The following is an 18,798-nucleotide window of genomic DNA, read 5'->3' as shown; positions in this document are numbered from 1 at the left end:
GTGGGGAGATTAAGGTACCGATACCTAGTAAGCTCCTAGGAATGCATGAAGCTCTAGAAAATAACTATGCTTGGCTTGTTCCTGAAAATTTGTTTGATGAGGATAGTAAGCCTAGGAGCAACGAAAGAGGAGTTACTTATATATACAAGATACAATGCATTATTGAGAAAACTCCCAACCCCCCTGGTAATGATGTTGATGCTTCATCTCTTGACAATACTTGATTCACACTTTCTCAGCCTAGCTGAAAGGCGTTAAAGAAAAGCGCTTATGGGAGACAAACCATTATTTTACTTCTGCACTTTTATTTTATATTTGAGTATTGGAAGTTTTTAATACTGTAGCAACCTCTCCTTATCTTTATTTTATTTCATTGTTGTGCCAAGTAAAGTCTTTGATAGTAATGTTGATACTAGATTTGGATTACTGCGCAGAAACAGATTTCTTAATGTCACGAATTTGAGTAGAATTCTCTGTAGGTAACTCAGAAAAATCTGCCAATTTACATGCGTGATCCTCAGATATGTACGCAACTTTAATTTAATTTGAGCTTTTTCATCTGAGCAAGTTAAGTGCCCCAGAAAAATTCGTCTTTACGGACTGTTCTGTTTTGACAGATTCTGCCTTTTATTTCGCATTGCCTGTTTTGCTATGCTTGATGGATTTCTTTGTTCCATTGACTTTCAGTAGCTTTGTGCAATGTCCAGAAGTGTTAAGAATGATTATGTCACCTCTGTATATATGAATTTTCAATTATGCACTAACCCTCTAATGAGTTTGTTTTGAGTTTGGTGTGGAGGAAGTTTTCAAGGGTCAAGAGAGGAGGATGATACAATATGATCTAGAAGAGTGAAAAGTCTAAGCTTGGGGATGCCCCCGTGGTTCATCCCTGCATATTTTAAGAAGACTCAAGCATCTAAGCTTGGGGATGCCCAAGGCATCCCTTCTTCATCGACAACTTATCAGGTCACCTATAGTGAAACTATATTTTTATTCAGTCACATCTTATGTGCTTTACTTGGAGTGTCTATTTGTTTTTATTTTTGTTTTTGTTTGAATAAAATCGGATCCTAGCATTCTTTGTTTGAGAGAGAGACACGCTCCGCTGTTTCGTATGAACACATATGTTCTTAGCTTTATTCTTAATGTTCATTGCGAAGGTTGAACTACTTCGTTCATTGATATATGGTTGGAAACAGAAAATGCTGCATGTGGTAATTGGTATAATGTCTTGAATAATTTGATACTTGGCAATTGTTGTGCTCATATAGATCATGTTTAAGCTCTTGCATCATGTACTTAGCACCTATTAATGAAGAACTACATAGAGCTTGTTAAAATTTGGTTTGCATGATTGGTCTCTAGAATCTAGATATTTTCTGGTTAAGGTGTTTGAACAACAAGGAAGACGATGTAAAGTCTTATAATGCTTACAATATGCTCATATGTGAGTCTTGCTGCACCGTTTTATACTTGAGTTTGCTTCAAACAACCTTGCTAGCCTAGCCTTGTATTGAGAGGGAATTCTTCTCGTGCATCCAAATCCTTGAGCCAAAAACTATGCCATTTGTGTCCACCATACCTACCTACTACATGGTATTTCTCTGCCATTCCAAAGTAAATTACTTGAGTGCTACCTTTACAATTCTATCCTTTGTCTTTGCAATATATAGCTCATGGGAAAATAGCCTTAAAAACTATTGTGGTGAAGAATATGTAATTATGTATCTTATTTCTTAATAAGTTGCTTGTTGAGCGGTAACCATGTTTCTGGGGACGCCATCAACTTTTACCTTTGTTGAATATCATGTGAGTTGCTATGCATGTTCATCTTGTCTGAAGTAAGGGCGATTTTCATGATCAAATGGTTTGAGTATGCATATTGTTAGAGAAGAACATTGGGCCGCTAACTAAAGCCATGATCCATGGTGGAAGTTTCGGTTTGGACAATTAATCCTCAATCTCTTATGAGAATTTTATCTCGTTATTGAATGCTTATGCATTAAAGAGGAGTCTATTATCTGTTGTCTATGTTGTCCCGTATGGATGTCTAAGTTGAGAATAATCAAAAGCGAGAAATCCAATGCAAACTTTCTCCTTAGACCTTTGTACAAGGCGGCATAGAGGTACCCCTTTGTGACACTTGGTTGAAACATATGCTATGCAATGATAATCCATGTTAATCCAAGCTAATTAGGACAAGGTGCGAGCACTATTGGTATACTATGCATGAGGCTTGCAACTTATAGGATATCTTATACATAACACATATGATTTATTACTACCGTTGACAAAATTGTTTCTATGTTTTCAAAATGAAAAGCTCTAGCACAAAAATAGTAATCCATGCTTCCCTCTGCGAAGGGCCATTCTTCTACTTTATTGTTGAGTCAGTTTACCTATTCTTTCTATCTCAGAAGCAAACACTTGTGTAAACTGTGTGCATTGATTCTTACATGTTTACCTATTGCACTTGTTATATTACTTTGTGTTGACAATTATCCATGAGATATATATGTTGAAGTTGAAAGCAACTGCTGAAACTTATATCTTTCTTTGTGTTGTTTCAAAGCTTTCTACTAATAATTTATTGCTTTATGAGTAACTCTTATGCAAGTCTTATTGATGCTTGTCTTGAAAGTATTATTCATGAAAAGTCTTTGTTATATGATCCATTTGTTTATTCATTGTCTTCACCATTGCTTCGAATCGCTGTATTCATCTCATATGCTTTACAATTGTATTGATCAAGATTATGATAGCATGTCACTTCAGAAATTATCTTTGTTATCGTTTACCTACTCGAGGGCGAGTAGGAACTAAGCTTGGGGATGCTTGATACGTCTCAAACGTATCTATAATTTCTTATGTTCCATGGTACTTTTATGATGATACTCACATGTTTTATACACAGTATATGTCATTATTATGCATTTTCCGGCACTAACCTATTGACGAGATGCCAAAGAGCCAGTTGTTGTTTTCTGCTGTTTTCGGTTTCAGAAATCCTACAAAGGAATTATTCTCGGAATTGGACGAAATCAACGCCCAGGGTCTTATTTTTCCACGAAGCTTCCATAAGACCGAAAGGATTACGAAGTGGGGCGACGAGGCGCCGCCACGCCAGGGCCGCGCGGCCAGGGCTGGGCCCGCGCCGCCCTGTTGTGTGGGGCCCTCGTGTCGCCCCTAAACCTACCCTTCCGCCTACTTAAAGCCTTCGTCGCGAAACCCCCGCATGCGAGAGCCACGATACGGAAAACCTTCCGGAGACGCCTCCGCCGCCAATCCCATCTCGGGGGATTCGGGAGATCGCCTCCGGCACCCTGCCGGAGAGGGGAATCATCTCCCGGAGGGCTCTTCATCGCCATGATCGCCTCCGGATCGATGTGTGAGTAGTTCACCCCTCGGACTATGGGTCCATAGCGGTAGCTAGATGGTTGTCTTCTCCTCATTGTGCTATCATGTTAGATCTTGTGAGCTGCCTATCATGATCAAGATCATCTATTTGTAATGCTACATGTTGTGTTTGTTGGGATCCGATGAATATTGAATACTATGTCAAGTTGATTATCAATCTATCATATATGTTGTTTATGTTCTTGCATGCTCTCCGTTGCTAGTAGAGGCTCTGGCCAAGTTGATACTTGTAACTCTAAGAGGGAGTATTTATGCTCGATAGTGGGTTCATGCCTCCATTGAATCTGGGACAGTGACAGAAAGTTCTAAGGTTGTGGATGTGTTGTTGCCACTAGGGATAAAACATCAATGCTTTGTCTAAGGATATTTGTGTTGACTACATTATGCACCATACTTAATGCAATTGTCTGTTGTTTGCAACTTAATACTGGAAGGGGTTCGGATGATAACTCTGAAGGTGGACTTTTTAGGCATAGATGCATGTCTGGATAGCGGTCTATGTACTTTGTCGTAATGCCCTAATTAAATCTCATAGTACTCATCATGATATATGTATGTGCATTGTTATGCCTTGTTTATTTGTCAATTGCCCAACTGTAATTTGTTCACCCAACATGCTATTTATCTTATGGGAGAGACACCACTAGTGAACTGTGGACCCCGGTCCATTCTTTACATCTGAAATACAATCTACTGCAAACTCTGTTCTTACTCGTTCTTCGCAAACAAACATCATCATCCACACTATACATCTAATCATTTGTTTACAGCAAGCCGGTGAGATTGACAACCTCACTGTTACGTTGGGGCAAAGTACTTTGATTGTGTTGTGCATGTTCCACGTTGGCGCCGAAATCCCTGGTGTTGCGCCGCACTACACTCCGTCACCAACAACCTTCACGTGTTCCTTGACTCCTACTGGTTCGATAACCTTGGTTTCTTACTGAGGGAAAACTTGCTACTGTATGCATCACACCTTCCTCTTGGGGTTCCCAACGGACGTGTGTTAACTGCACGCATCAATACCCTCACAACATTCCAATACCAACAACCCCGTCAGGTGGTTTTCTCTGGTTATCTTTATAAGAAGCTTATTTTATTGTCATTCTAATGACCAAGATAAGGATATATTCCATTTATTTGCAGAAAGTTATCTGAATACTTAGTATTTAGTTTTTTTTTCGCAGGATGGTAAAAGATTTGATCATCCAGTTTGCAGCGTGAGTACTCTATGTTCACAATCTTATGTTTTTGTAGGAAGAAAACTTCATGCTAACATGATTGACTAATTGTGCAAGATGGTTACGAGCTAAGCAAAAAAGTTTTTGATACACATACTCAAGTATCTTGCTAATGAAGTTGAAGACAACATTCCTGAGATCGTGCGAGAGTAACTTAGACACATCAACTGACCGTAGCTTTAATAAATAGTGTATTCGGTCCTTACTTTTCTACATATTGCATTTAATTGTTCGAAGTGGATCTTTAATATTTTTATGTATTACGTACTTATTTTTATATAATTCATTATTTACATGCAGTGTTTACACGCATATGCGATACTACGTTAAAGGGCCGTGACGAAGCACAGGCATTCCACTAGTGAACTTATAAGGAACAATTCTTCGGTGCCACCAATCTCTGCCTATAAGGCCCAGTTCTTCTGTGCCACCAACACCCTCATGAACAAAATGGTTTGGAAGATTTGGGCGTCGCCAAAGATTAATTTCTTCTCGTGCTGGCTATCCAAAATAGGCTTTGGACAGCGGATAGGCTTGAGAGAAGGGGGCGCACAAATTGTGGCCTTTGCCCTCTTTGTAAGAAATCTCAAGAAACGACATCACACCTTTTCTCACATTGTCGCTACACAAAAAGTCTTTGGGTATGATCAAAGGTTGGATTGGGATTGAGTCTATCAACACCAACTCGTGGATGCCAGATCTTTCCATTCACACTTGGTTGGAAAGCATGTGGGCCCATAACTCTCCAAACCGCAAGGCCATAGCCTCATCACTATGATCACTTCTTGGACTATTTGGAATGAAAGGGACGTGAGGGTCTTCCAAAATATATCCGCCCCAACAACACTTCTTAAGGCAATCAAGGATGAGGCAAGTCTTTGGGTGGCCACGGGGGCCAAGCACGTGAGTATTATAATTTTTGGAGAGTAGTTCGCATTGTAAACCTTTTATCTTTGCTTTTGTCTTGTCAAGGTACTTCTCCTTGTTTAATGAATGGTGGAAAATCTTTTGCCCCGCTTTCTCTCTTCAAAAAAGGAACAGTCATTGTCGAGGGTGCTCCTCGGCAATGCCCTCCGATAGGGGCTTAGGGTTGATGGAATCCTGCAAGCTGACACGAGACATCGGTTCGCAGACAAGCGGGGAGAGCGATTTACCCAGGTTCGGGGCCCTCGGTGAGGTAAAACCCTTACGTCCCTGCTCGTCCGTTCTTGATTATGATGAAAACAGGTTACAATGGGGTGCCGAATAGTTCGACTGTGATCTCGTCGAGATGCTAGTTGCTAGGGTAACCTAGTTCTAAGCTTCTGTTGGCTAATATTGCTAAGGTTGATTGTGTCCCTCGATAGCCCCTCTCCTGGTCTTTATATAGGTGGCCAGGTCTCGAGAGGTCTAGTCGAGTACGAGTAGGTTTGCAGTTGATCTATCTCCTAACTTTCCTTGTTCGGCTTCTTCCGTGTCTTGTACTTCAAGTAATCTTCCGCCGCACCGTCCTAGTGGCCCATCTTGCCATCGAGTACCTTCATGGGCCTCCAGCTGGACCGCATAGGGTAGAGCAACATTGGTTACCCGAAGGGTAATGCCCACGTCAACAGCCCCCGAGTGTCTAGCCGAACATAGTTCGGGTAGAGACTGAAGCATGTCTTCTTCCGACGTCCTTCTCTTTGATCATTCTCGCTTTTCTTCTGTCTGTATTATTTTCTTCTATCGGGTGCGCGTCAGCGCTCCCGATGGGAGTAGCCCCCGAGTCTAGGTACGGATGCTTGTAATCCGTGCGTAGACTCAAGTTGCACCACTCGAACATCTGCTGCCGAAGTTTTTCCTGCAAATCTTCGTAGGTCATCTGATATATTCTCTTTATGCAAGGGATAATGAATAACGTGCCCAACTTTTGTTGGTTAACTGCCGATGGCAAAACAACATTACCTTACACAGAATCAAGTCCCCGGGCATGATCCTGGAGTACGAAAAAAGTTCTGTCAGGTGCGCGTCCAGCGCTCCAGATGGGAGTAGCCCCCGAGTCTGGGCACGGGCGTTTGCGTCCGGGTGCAGACTCAAATCAAGTTTTTCCTTCGAGTCCTTATTCTGTCGGGTGCGCGTCCAGCGCTCCCGATGGGAGTAGCCCCCGAGTCTGAGTGCAGATGCTTTGCAATCTGTACATAGACTCAAATTGACCACCCGACAGCTTCTTATCTCTTCGTATGTAATCATTCCTCATGACGTCATCGATGACGTTTTTCTGACACCTCGATTCTGATTGATAAGACGCGACCCGCCGGCCCTTTTTTCAAGCAATTCCTGCTCCTCTTCCACGGTAAACGAGGCACCTCCTCGATTTCTGCAACCATTAACTGGAGAAAAGGCCCACTAGCAGTATGAGGCCTTCCTTAAGTTTACCAAAAGATAGAAATCCCTAATCTTCACCTTCATTCATCCCTTCGTTGTTCTTCCTCTTCTCCCCTTCGCAACTGCTTGCGCCGCCACCACCGCTTTCCAGTTTTTCCCAAATCTCGCGATGGTGAAGAAGAAGAATCCTAGCGCCGCCGCCAGCTCCACGAGCGGAGGCGCCGCCGCCAAATCTTCCTCGATTCTTCCGAAGGAGGGCGCCCCAAATGCTCCGCCCTCAGCTCCGGTGCCGCCGGCGCCACCAGGCTCAGTAGCCAGGCCTGGAGATTGGGTAGCATCGACCGTCACCAGGCATGACGAGAAGAGATCCCGAAGCCTGGGATTGATCTCCTCCGATGAGGGGAATGTGATCTTTCCAGGTGCGATTTCTCGACCTGATCCCCCTGCCGGCTTTACCGTGATGTTTTTATCGTTCTTATATCGGGGTCTTTCGCTTCCCGTCCACGAATTCCTCCTTCATCTCTTGCGAACTTACGAAATCCAACTATGGCAACTCACTCCCAACTCAATCCTCCACGTTGCTGTGTTTATCACCCTTTGCGAAGCATATCTGGGCATTGAGCCTCATTTTGGGTTGTGGAAAAAGATCTTCTATGTGAAGAGATACAACAGTAGTAACGGATCCTTTGTCACCGGAGGAGTGGGATTTGTAGCTCGTTCGGATGTCAACTACTTCAATTTCCCAATGAGAGAGTCCGTGCAAGGGTGGAGATTGAAGTGGTTTTACGCCAAGGACTCCTTGTCACCCGAATCTCAGCTTCCTCGCTTTGTCGATGTCCTTGAAGCCAAGCCTAAGAATTCCTGGAAGAATATTCTCTCTCCCGATGAAAAAGTAGCAGCCGATGAATTATTCGCCAAATTTCTTCGGATCAAGGAAGCTGACGGCCAAACTATGGTCGGCATAGAGGTGGCGGCGGTGTTCCTGAAACGTCGAGTCCAACCAGTCATGGGCAGAGTTCACCCAATGTGGTTGTATTCTGGTCCGAAGGATGAGACCAGAATTAACGCTGCCGAATTGTCGGAAAAGGAACTGCTCGATGAAGTCCGTCGCCTCACTTTCTTTAGCCAAGAAGACTTGATCCCATTGACGTCTTCGTATACTCCTTTTGATGCCGATCATCCACCACCAGAGGTAACCTCCCTTCTCAAATTCTTATTATGCTGCTATTTACTTAGTCGACATAATTGCGGCTGTTCTCATCTGTCTTTTCTTCGACAGACCCTTGTAGCCTCCGGAGACTTGCATAACTCGCCAGACAATATTTCTGAGGGGAGAGGCTCTTCAGAACCTGTTGATTTTCACACTGTCAAGCATACAAGCCCGAAAAACGATCACAATGATCCGATAGATTCCGAAACCGTTCACACCAATCTCCCTCCATCAGCCGATGACACTTGCGACACAGAGGGATCAGTGCGTGATGATGACGCTGATCACGATGCCTTTGTTAATGCAGCTGCGGAGGAGATCAGGGCTCCGCCTACGAAGAGATCAATCGGCGGCTTTGCCGACGAAGATGAACTCCTCGATATGTAAGCATCTTCCTCCTTTTCGCCATACTTTGCCCCTTTGTTTCTCGCATTCTTCTCATAACTTTTTTCGATCATGTCCTTCCTGTAGTGAAGATGTTTTCGCTGAGCCTCCGTCTAAGAGGGTCAGGTCTGACGCTATCTCGCCGGCCGCCGCGGCTTCCGAAGCTTCAGCTCCTAAAGCAGCTCCTGTGGCGCAAGCATCGACTGCTTCCTCCCTTTCCAAGGGGAAAGATGCTCCTGCCGCCACCACAGCTCCTCCTTCTGTAAGTCCTTTTCTACTGTGATGTGAATTCCTTTGGAGTATGCCTTGCCTAATAACTCTTTGTAAAACACATTTATTTTTTCTTAAGGACCTGCGAGGTGTGATATCCTCTCTAGAGGCCTTCGCTTCTCAATTTACCTCTCTAGAGGCGGACAAAGCTCGACTGCAGGAGGAAGTTAAGTCTTCCTCTTCAAAGTTGGACGGCGCCATTAAAAAGGCTGCCATAGCTCGCCAGGAGGTCGACTCCCTAAAAGAGGAGTTAAGCAAGCTGACAGAGAGGCTGAAGGAAGAAGAAGCTCGAGCAGCTAAAAAGGATGAACTCCTTCGACAATCTGCTTTGGCTCTACTTGGAAAACTCTTTCACTCATCTCTGTAGATTATGAATCCATTTCTTTATCAATGATTTTCTCCAATCTTGATTTCTTGCAGAAGCCGCCAGTATCCCTGCTACTGCCTTGGACAAAGCTTCGAACAACTCTCCGGCAAATGGTTTGTCGATGGCTCTTGCCTCCCACCAGCTTACCCGGGAGCTTCTTAACAAGGGGAAGGGTGCCCTGGCGCGGATGCATTCGATGATTTTCCCCAAGGTCAAGCAGGAGAAGACTTTGGGGCAGCTGATTGATGCCTTCGCGGTTGACACCAAGGAAGTTATTGAGGTATTCAAGCGTACCTCGCGTACCTATGGTGCCCTCCTTGCCTTCCAACTTATGATGAGTTATGGCTTTAAGGCTGACATCAAAGAAATGACTAAGGAGCTACCGAAAGAAAAGATGGGCGATTTGTTGACTTAAGTGCCTTTACAGTGTCTGCCCGTACTTGTGCTCGCCAGCTCCTCGAACTAGTTTCATCAGGAAAGGCATTGGCTGGCCCCAGCCTATCGACTCAGATCCAGGCTCCTTGATTGTTGTAATCAATTTTATCCTCGGGATAGAGTGAAACATTATTCTATTGCGAAAACTTAAGTTTGTAATGAACACTGTGCTAGCGATGTTGCCAGCACACCTTTGTCATAATATCTTCACTTGTACTTCTCCTGATAGGAATTACTTGTACTTCTCCCGATGGGAGTTACGTTGGATCTTCGATTTGATCATATTCGTTTATCCTTTTTAACGCTGCTTCCTGCAGGTTTTCCCGGTGCCCTCGTTTGTCGATGACTCGTCGGGTGTTCTTCCCGAAGGTGATCGGATCCAGCGGATGAAGGATCGGATCGCCCAGATGGAAAAGGACCTACGCAGCACGTACGCCCTAGCTGCTATTGTCAATAAGAAGAGCGAGATTGCAGCCGACGTGGAGCGATATGCCCTTACTGAGCTGCATAAAGCTACCGAAAGCTTGAACTGTGAGTTTCTTGATCCCTGTCCCCTCTTGTTGACAACGCCTTATCTGATCCTTTATTTATTTCTTTGCCAGTCATAGCTCTGAACCGTGCGGAAGAAAACAAACGGATTCACGAGCGAGTGCGTGCATTAACGCAGCTATCCTCAGCCGAAGAGATTTTCTGGCGGGAGCACTTGAAGGCTTCGGCTGTCGCGCAATTTCAGGATCGGGTTCAGCAGGTCCACCACTTTTTTGACAAGTGCTACAAGGCTATGAGGGTGGTCTGGAAAACGATGTTCCCTTTGAACGCAGTTCCTCCCACGCTCCTTGCATTGATGTCTGAGTTTGGTAATGCCAAGAAGATCCGAGACTTGGTACGTGCGCAAGTTTTTGCAGGGGCCAGGTTTACACTTGCTCTTGTACTCGCCCGTTATCCCTCAGCGGGTTTGCTGTCGATTGCCAACGCAACTGGAGACTTGGAGGCACTGTATCCGAAGGTATTGTTGCCTGCCAACATAATTGTCGACAGACTCGAGGAGGACTCAAAGGTACCTGAAGAAAGAAGAACTCCGCAAGGGTGATTTCAGGGATTTAATGTTTGTTTTGTAAATAGATAATTTGGCTACTTCATCCAAGTATTTTTGGATTATGTAATGATGCGTTTTCATTCGGTAGATACATGCATATGTACTTTTACCATGTTATTGCCGTTGGCAAGTTTTGACTTGAGCGAATCTGAGTTGCTCGTTTAAATGTATGTATATTGGTTGGTTAGCAAATCTTTTGAGTGATCAGCTCGTGTTGCAGGTTTTGCTAAACCTGTTGTATGCGCAACTTTGCTTTCAACCGTTTTATGTTTCGACGAGCACTCCCGAATATTTTGGGTGTAGTGGTTCTCGCCGATGAGCCCGTTGTTCCTTGATATTTCCATAAGTGAAATATCGAACGTGGGTTGTGTTTATATGTATTTCCGAACTCTTGCTATTTACGGCACTCGTAGAGGCATCTCATAGCGGAAGGAAAGGTGAACGTCTTTTAGCACTCGTAGAGGCTTTTTGAAGCACGATCTTCTGCCTCGTACTATGTTTGCATAGTGATGGGGCTTAGAAGTTTGTAGTTACTGCAATGCTTAACAAAGAATCGAAGCTTAAGTTCTCATTAAGAAGGTAAGCACGAGGGTAAAGGGCGAAAAGAGGAAGGCCCTGTTTAAAATAAAGGAAAAAGGAAAATGAAGGCTGATAAATTGCTTAAGCAAGGAAGGGGTTCTTCTCTTCTTCTGGCTTCTTCACCACGTTAGTGGTTGCTGCAGCGTTGCTGGTTTCATCAGGGGTTTGGGCAGTGGTTGTCAGTGTCTTGCTGTCTCCTATGCCTTCTGTGCCATCAACTGCCAAACCTTTTGCTGCCGAGGCTTCTGCTGCCGAAGCTTCCGCTGCCGAAGCTTTAAGGACAAGAGCGGCTGGCTTCTTCTTGGTTTCCCTGATATCTTTTTCCTCCTTGATTTCATGTAATGACAGCTTGGGTAAGGGGTCGACGATTTCTTGCTGTGACCCGAACTTTGCAGCAATCCTCTGAAAGTCGCGATCACAATTGTCCGAGCGTGAAAAACTTCCATAGACTGTGATGTTTGTCCCGTTGTTCCCAGGCATTTTCAGCTTGAGGTATGCATAATGCGACACAGCCATGAACTTGGCATACGCTGGTCTCTCGAGTATAGCGTGATACTGTGACTCCCAGTTCACCACTTCAAACTCGAATTTTTCCTTCCTGAAATTGTCGGCTCTGCCGAAGATAACATTCAGGTAGACTTTGCCAAGAGAGTAGCCCGGTGCGGTTGGAAGGATCCCATGGAAGCAGGTGTCTGTTTCTTCCAGCATCCTCATAGTGATCCCCATACTTCTGATTGTGTCAACGAATATCAGATTTAGCCCGCTTCCACCGTCCATGAAGACTGTACTCATCTTGAACCCCCCAATTTGTGCTTCGACTACCAAGGCAGCGTGTCCTGGTTTTGGTATGGTCGTCGGGTGATCTGCTCGACTGAACGTAATGTTGTGAGAAGACCACTCGACATACTCGGGGATGTTTGCCATGATGCTTTCTGCCAAGTTGATCTCTCGGGTGAGCCTTTTCATCTCCCTTTTTGAAACACATGTCCTGTGGATCATGCTCATCTGCCCACGTGGTGGTGGGAATGCCTCGTTGGGTTGATGAGGTTGAGCCTGCTGGACTTGATGCTGCGGTGGAGGTGGGGGTGGCGGTGGTAGCTTTGGCTGGCCTGACTGCTGGATGAGTTTGTGCATGTCTAGGAACTACCGACAGTCCCTGAGCAGGTGACTTGACTTCGTTTTGCCGTCCTTGGAATCGACATACGAATGCAGGTAACAGGGGGCGTTGATCTGCTCAGCGTAGGGTAATTCAGGAGTCCTCTGCTGTCGTGGTTTATAGTTGCCACGGTTCCCAGAGTTGTTCCGATTACCGTCGTGTCGATCGTCTCGATCATCCTGTCGATCGGAATATCCTGCGGCTACCAGATTGTTATCATCATAGTTGCGGTTCTTCCTTCTTTTGTGACGATCCCTTCGGCCACCCGAGTCGTGCTTCGGTTGGTCATCGTCTTCGTCGTCACTGCGCTTGCATGGCCTTCGTACATTGTCCTCGCCATCAGCCCAACTGTTGGTGATTTCCATTAACTTGGTTATAGTTTTTGGCTTTTTGCGCCCGAGTTCTTCTATGTAGCTCTCCCGCTGAACGCCATCGCTGAAAGCGTCGATTGCTCTGTCAACAGATACGTCTTCGGCAGCGTTCAGGAGTTTTGTGAATCTCCCGATGTATGAACGCATCGACTCCTTCTGCTTCTGTCGGCAATTCCGCAACTCTTCGATCCCAACGGGCCTCTTGTATGTTGCCTGGAAATTGGCAACGAAGGCATCTACTAGGTCGTCCCATGATTTAACGGAACCTTTCGGCAGCCCCCTTAGCCAGGCTCGCGCTGAATCCTTCAAGTAGAGCTGTAAGCATTGCATTCCTGCTATCTGGTTTCCTTTGTGCAGGATCACAGTCTGCAGGTAGTCGTCTATCCAAGATCTTGGTTCTTGCTGCCCGTCGTACTTGGCAGCGTCGGTAGGGATAGGCTTGAACTTTTTGGGCGGCATCGTTTCACGGATTTTGTAACTTAGACAGTCGACTCCCCTGAGCTCGTCGTCGTACTCCTGATCTTCATCCGAAGAATCGCTATCATTGTCCTTCCTAGAGGCGCGTCTTCGCCTTGCTTTGTCGATCTTGCTCTGGGTAATTTCGTCCCGAGCATCTCTCGCATGATGTTTCGAACCACTGCCTTGTATCGTGGTCTTTTCCTTTTGCGGGACTAGGTTGTTCCCCAATATCGCGAGACTCTCCAGGGCACCTCGATGAGCTTGAGCCATGGATCCTTCGGGGCGCTGGTTGATGAGGTATGCGGCGAGGTTGGCCGTTGCTCCTGCAACGGTTTTCGGCCGTGGCATGCCGGCGGTATCCATAGTCATAAAGGATTTAGTCAGATTCGACGTTATTTCTCTGGCGTCATCTTCCGAAAGCCTGGATAGTCTCGACCGGTGCTTGCCTGTTCCCTGAGTGTTTCGGGAGGCACTCCCTTGCGAGCTCCTTCGTCGTTCACTGGATCGATCTGCCGCAGATAGGCGTCTCTCGAGGGTGGCTTGCTCTTTCGACAGGTGCTCCCGGTTTTTCTCTAGTATAGAGCGATAAGCATTGAGGGTTCCAACCGAAGTTCCTGCGGGGAGCGGTGTGTTGTTGAGTACTGCTGCCCTTGCTGCTGCCCACTCATCCGCGATGGTGTAATCGCTATCGCGGTTGCTGGCACTGTTTTCAAAACTTGCCCTTCTACTGGAACGGGGAGTATGGTCCTCGTCTCCTCTGCGCCTTGTGTTTCCCGTGTTATTGGCGACATAAACCTGATGGTGTGCCGTTCTTCGGGTGGTTCCCTGGATGATGCTGTCGATACTGTCCTCTTCCGATGAATACTGGGCGTTGCAGATGAACGGCGTGTCGCTCGATCCCAGCCCGTGCCTGGTGTCGCAGTTCAGGCAGTAGTACGAAGTTAATTCCGAAGATGTGGGATCGTCAGACCCTACTGGCATGGAGGACGCCGAGCGGGGAGTCGAGGGCACGGGTGAGCACGTCGATCCTGTCAGACCAGCCGATAGGTCGTGTGACGATGACGCGCTTGAACTCGTCGATCCGGAAGTGGGGGATTCCAGCAATCGAAGGATTCCTTCTGCGTTGACGTTGTAGTGGACGCTGCCGAAGGTCATCTCCATGTTTCCTTGTAGATCTGAAAAGTTCGAGCGGGAGGAATCGTTGTGTGGAGTAAACTCGTAGGAGCCGAATCAAATTGGGCTTCCCAGGATTGGTGATAATGGTGTCGATGAAGTCGCTGGCGAAGCCGCTGGTGTCATGATTGGATCTGCCGATGACCGATCTTGTGCCGACAGGGTTCCCACAGACGGCGCCAATTGTCGAGGGTGCTCCTCGGCAATGCCCTCCGATAGGGGCTTAGGGTTGATGGAATCCTGCAAGCTGACACGAGACATCGGTTCGCAGACAAGCGGGGAGAGCGATTTACCCAGGTTCGGGGCCCTCGGTGAGGTAAAACCCTTACGTCCTGCCTGTGTGTTCTTGATTATGATGAAAACAGGTTACAATGGGGTGCCGAATAGTTCGACTGTGATCTCGTCGAGATGCTAGTTGCTAGGGTAACCTAGTTCTAAGCTTCTGTTGGCTAATATTGCTAAGGTTGATTGTGTCCCTCGATAGCCCCTCTCCTGGTCTTTATATAGGTGGCCAGGTCTCGAGAGGTCTAGTCGAGTACGAGTAGGTTTACAGTAGATCTATCTCCTAACTTTCCTTGTTCGGCTTCTTCCGTGTCTTGTACTTCAAGTAATCTTCCGCCGCACCGTCCTAGTGGCCCATCTTGCCATCGAGTACCTTCATGGGCCTCCAGCTGGACCGCATAGGGTAGAGCAACATTGGTTACCCGAAGGGTAATGCCCACGTCAGTCATGCTACATTGCATTGCTAAATCAAAAGATTTAACAGAGACATTTACAAAGCTAGTTAATTCATAAACTAGTCTATCAGGCTTTTCAATTCCAGCCATCGCACTCTTAAAGTTCCAACCATGTCTCTCCTAAACCTGTGTAGATTCACCCCCATTTTCAACCACATCCCTGAACAAGTGATTACCTCATAAATCCTATTTTCTTACCTTGATCCATGTTGGCATTTAATATGATGTCTTTATTCCTTTCTCTACTTCCAAGGGCATCTCCAGCGGCTCGATCCAAACAAATATAAAGTGACCGTTGGCGTTCGCGCGGTTAAAAAAATAGGTCTACTCGCCGATCTAGTGGTCCGATGGAAACTGACCGGCCTATCCGTAGGGATGCAACGCGTCCCAAATTTGCGCCGTGAATGTATCAGCGCAGACCTTGTTCTCCTAGCCGCCCCGCACGTCAGGGATAGCAAAATCAAACAACCTTCATTTGTGTCCCCTTGATGAACCACAAGTATAGGGGATCGCAACAGTCTTCGAGGAGAGTAAAACCCAAATTTATTGATTCGAAACAAGGGGAGCCAAAGAATATTAATAAGCTTTAACAGATGAGTGGTCAATTTAACTGCACCTGAAAATAGACTTGCTCGCAACAGTTTATCAGTAGTAACAGTTTTATAGCAGTGGTATTAGTGAAGTAACAACGGTAATGAAATAAAAACAGCAGTAGCGATGATTGCAGTAGACAACATGATTAAAATACTGTAGGCACGTGGATGGATGAATGGGTGCTGCATGGATAAGATAGTTCATATAATAAGCAGGACATGGGCATTGCAAGTAATAATGATAAAAGCATCCTAGTATAAAGTAACCATAGTCATGTGTTCCTATTTAGTCGTGCGTTCTCGCAAGGAGAAACTTGCACGACATCTTTTCTCCTACCAGCCCGTTTGCAGTGGGGCCTCAAGGGAATCTTCTGGTAATTAAGGTAATCCTTTTAATAGAGTATCGGAGCAAAGCATTAGCAGTCCGTGAACACACATGATCCTCACATCATAGCCCTACCCTCCGGTTATCCTAATTATTGTCACTTTGGGGCCTCGGGTTCCGGACAACGATATGTGTATACAACTTGCAGGTATGATCAAAAATAATAATTATCCTCATGAATAAATAACATGTTCAGATCTGAGATCATGGCACTCGGTCCCAAAGTGACAAGCATTAAACACAACAAGTTGCAACAATGTAAAAAATACTAACAACAGATACTAGGCACTATGCCCCTAACAATCTTATTGCTATTACATGAACAATCTCATCCAATCCCTACCATCCCCTACAGCCTAAAGCAGGGAATTACTCACACATGGATGGGGGAATCATGGATGGTTGATGGAGAGGCGTCGGTGGTGGCGATAGCGATGATCTCCTCCAATTCCCCGTCCCGGCAGGGTGCCAGAACGGAGTTTCTGGTTCCCAGATTGGGGTTTTTGGTGGCGGCGGAGTAGCGGAACTCTTTCTGGAAAAACGTCGAACCCCCCTCTGTTTTTAGGGTCAGAGACTTAATATAGTTTGGAGGAGAGGTCGAGGGGGTGGCCGAGGCGGCCACACCACCCCTAGGCGCGGCCAGGGCTGGCCTGCGCCTAGGCTAGGTGTGGGCCCCTCGTGGCCCTTCTCTGAACACTTTAGGGTGAAATAGGGACTTTGCGATATTTTCTGGGAAATTTCCTGATAGTTGGATTTTTGCAAAAAAACGAGACACCAGAGAAATTCTGCTTATAACAACATTGTTCTGTGTTAGTTGTATTCAAAACACACAAATTATAGGGCAAACAACAACAAAAGTGTTCAGGAAAGTAGATACGTTTTGGACGTATCAACTTCCCCCAAGCTTAGCTTATTGCTTGTCCTCAAGCAATTTAGTGCCAACTGAGTGCAATAAAATAAACTTTCACAAACCTATTTGCTTCATATGATGTATATATTCTCACTATATGATCAAGTAGTTAGGTAATTCATCATAAGAAGTATGCGACTAAGGCTACTCAATAGTTATGCAAGCTATGAAAAGATACCAACACAATTATAAGCAACATGAAATATATGTATCTGCAGGATTGAAATGCTCATAATATGATATGATAAAGTGGTATCTCGCTTGCCCTTATTTGTGGAGCAAAACATAAATGCCAAGGCACCTCTGAAGTTCAAGAGAAGACTAGAAGTAAAAATATCGAAAGATTCAAGCATCACAGTTATACCACAATTAATCTTATTCCGGGACAAGCATATTACACTAAGAATGACAGCTATGCTTTCGAGAAGGTGCTCAAAGAAAGGATGGTGACTCAACATAAAAGTAAAAGATTGGCCCTGTGCAGATGGAATCAAGATTACTCATGTGCTAGAGCTTTTTTTATTTTGAATGCAATAGGAGTGTTCAAAATATATTTTGAGAGGTATGCATGTCTATGTCAACGACTGGCATCAAATGATTTATCATCCTTTCATATAGTAACCTCAAGAGAGGCTCCCATGTAGTTCTCCAATGCACACCATTATTTAGGATCTCTCCAGTACATAATGTGTGAAGCATTATTTGTTTATTTGTCTATTTTATATTTTATTTGGGATGGGCATCCAGTTGTCTTGCTCTTTTTACAATATTATGGACCAGCACATTATGCATGCTAGCCACGGTATGAAGTCATAAAAAGACAATAAAGCACTCAGTACTTCCTCATGAGCTAAAAAAAACACAAAAGAGGTAATAATTTTGAAGGTTTAAAGGTAGAACACAAGCAATTCACTTTGGAGTGGCGGTGAAATACCACATATAGGTATGTATGGTGGACACAATTGGCAACTTTAGTTTTTGGTAATTGGATGCACGAGTAGAGCTCATACTCAGTACAAGTGAAGGCTAGCAATAGACTGGGAAGCGACAATCAAGAAAGCAGTAACTATCATAATCATGCTTGCGACAAAACAAAATTAATAGAAGCATAAAAGTAATACAAGAATCTGAGGCAACATAAATCATCAAGGCTTAAATGACTGTTGTTTAGTCTTTATGCATGCATGAGCATGTGCCAAGTCGATTCAAATGAAACATTCAAAGGAGGATACCACAATGTCATACCGTTTTATGAATAGAGCAATGCAAGCAAACATCTATATGACATGCTACCTACTATTAGTAAATTGGAGCTAGTCCTGAGAGAGCAAAAAATACTAAGCATCATAAAGTAGCATACACCTTACACAAACAAACTAAGCATGTTCACATAAATGAGTATATGTACAAAAATGAAAACAAATAGAGTTCATACCAGCCTCTCACCACATCTCGAATTGTCATGACCGTCATTATTGCTCTTCACTTGTGTGGCTTGAATATATGAAATGATAACCAAGCTCCAATGATGTCACGGGAGACCATTGAACCATGCAGCAAACTTTACAAAACCAAACAAGAACAACAAATATTTTTAGGTTTTCAATTTTGAATCAACACACAATGCAAAATCTTTTTGGATTTTCGAATAGCAAACCATAACGAGAAAATG

The sequence above is a fragment of the Lolium rigidum genome, chromosome 5 (assembly GCF_022539505.1).
Source record: "Lolium rigidum isolate FL_2022 chromosome 5, APGP_CSIRO_Lrig_0.1, whole genome shotgun sequence".
NCBI classification, from domain to species: domain Eukaryota; kingdom Viridiplantae; phylum Streptophyta; class Magnoliopsida; order Poales; family Poaceae; genus Lolium; species Lolium rigidum.
Note: the sequence above shows the minus strand (reverse complement) of the source record.